This window comes from Petaurus breviceps, unplaced genomic scaffold, assembly GCF_028583685.1.
Source record: "Petaurus breviceps papuanus isolate PSGF00001 unplaced genomic scaffold, PetGlider_PUasm1.0 248411, whole genome shotgun sequence".
NCBI lineage: Eukaryota > Metazoa > Chordata > Mammalia > Diprotodontia > Petauridae > Petaurus > Petaurus breviceps.
The window spans coordinates 18,030-20,535 of NW_027185950.1; positions in this window are offsets into that span (position 1 = coordinate 18,030).

Consider the following 2,506-nt stretch of genomic DNA (forward strand, 5'->3'; position numbering starts at 1 on the left):
TACTATATGCTGAGCATTGTGACTGGCTTTGATCTGAGGCAGAGGCAAGTAGGCAGACCGTTGTGACAGTTAATGCTTGTTTGTGGGGAGGCTGAAGGCTGGTGTGGCTTCATGTTACGCTACTGCGTACTAGCTTCTTTGCTACCGGGGTGAATTTGACTTTCTGGTGCTGGGATTTGGTTTTCTGGTGTTTGAATAAATGTTTTGCTTCTATCTTCTATACGGAGCCTATTATATTCTGCAATTGAGAACTATGCCAGCATAATCACAGTCACCATTGGCACTGTTGCATTGACACTACAAAAGCCATCTGTACAGAATGCATCCAATTGAGGTAATAAGCATTTATACTAAACCCTTACTATATGCTGAGCATTGTACTAAGTAGTGAGATACAAAGAAAAGATAAGAAAACCATGGTCTCTGCCCAAAAGGAGCTCATATTTTAAACAAAGAACAGAACATGCGGAAAAAATTCTACATACAATACAGAAATGTACATATATATACACACACACACATGCACTTATATAGAGACACACATATATAGGGGGAGAAAGAGAAAATGCAAGGCATTAATACCATGTAAAGGGAAGACTGGCTTTGATCTGAGGCAGAGGCAAGTAGGCAGAACCTCATGGGGGGTTAGCCAATGCAAAGGCACAGAGATGGGCAATGACATGTCTTGGTCAAGGAATATCACATCAGCCAGTGAGGGCTGCAGGATCAGAACATGGAATCAAAGTATGGAAGGAAGGACAATTTCCATTGGATCCTGAATATGACAGGGGGTCACAGGAGATTACTGAGTGTATGTGTTTTGGGGGTGACATGGTCAGGCCAACACATGAGGAAAATCCCTCTGGAAGCTGAGCAGAGGAAGTGAAGTAGGAAAATCATATTTTGTAAGTTAATTCGGTCTCTTATGAGAACTTGTCCCATTGATGACCCCTTAAAAAACAAGCCGACCTTGCACTTTGAAGCAGCAAACTTTAGGCCAGAGCAGGGAACTAGTCACTCCAGAGAATAGAATGCACCCGGAGGAGACTTGACTACTCCCCTCCCTGTGCTTGCTGGCCTTATCAGCAACCAGTCTGTTCTGCTTTCAAGGTTGCAACATCTGCTAACGACCACCAGACTGTTCCTATTCCAAATTGTCAAAACATGAATGAAATATGAAAAACAGAAGACATGTAAACGATGAATCTGCCACCTATAGTTGGCTGCGTGCCTTCTTTGTTCTCAGTCCTTAAAAACTCTAGCTCGAGACCCAAAGATTTGAGTCTCACCTGTGGGAATGATGATTCGCCCGGGATTTTCCCACTCGGGTCTCAGGCTGGAGAAACGGGACTTCCCCAGGGAAACTGAGGAGAGATGGTGCTCCCCCAATGTGCTGATGTTTTCTTTTTCTTTTTCCTCTATCCTAATTATTATAATCATTGTATTTTTATTATTGCTTTAATTGTGCTAGGAATATTGTATTGCTGATGTTGATTTAAGCTTCCTTGCCCCATATAATAAAACTCCTTCCCCTCTTAAGACTGTGTCATTTGTGGTAACGAATCCAAACCTCAAAATTCACAAAACAGGAAGAGAGCTGAGGGAGGAAGATCAACCCAAATGCTACAGCAACAATCTAGACACAAAGTGGGGAGGGGCAGCATCAAAGTGGGGCAACATCAGATATGAGAAAGGAGAAGTGAGGAGAGATCTCGTGAAGGTGCTTACAGGACTGAAAACAAACTGTGCTTAGAGAGTGAGAATGTACAGGAAAGGGAGAGAAAAGTCCAGGAAAGTGCTGCTGCAAGCCAGGGGGGCAGAGATATTGGTGGTGCCCTGAACAGTACCGGAGGAGTCTGAAAGAGGGGAGGGTCTAAGGACAATGATCATGTGGTCCGGACACACTCAGTTTGAAAAGCCCACAAGACATCCAGTTCGTGAGATAAGCAAATAAATAAAGCTCCTCTCTATCTGCAGTGATCACAAACTTGAGTGTAGAATATTGTACATATGATCAGAAGTCACTCATGTGTTCAGTAGTTTTATGGAGCTGTTTATTTTTTTCTGTTTCTTTTCAAATCTCTGTTGAAAGGGATGGTTTGCCAGATGGGGATTGTAGGAGGGACACAACCAGGAAGGGAGAACAGAAAGACAAAAGATACCAATAAATTTAAGATCTAAACATTTTTATCACTAAAAACACAAGTCACTAAGTAAGGTAAAGACAAATGCCTCTGAAAGCCTTAGAGCTCTGGACGACACAATTCAAATGACAGTTCCAGGAGTCCTAATACAACGTGCCGCCCACCCCAGAAGCAGAACTTCAGTCCTCCAGAGTGCATGTATTTCGGACAAAGCTAACGAGGAATTTGTCATCCTTAATTAGACGTGTCACGGGGCCTGTTCTGCCGCTCTTGCCTTCTTATTTGGGGGCCACACTGGTTGTACTGAGGGGGCGCAAGTGCGGACTTAGGCTGATACATAACGGTAAAAGTCCGTAGGAAAG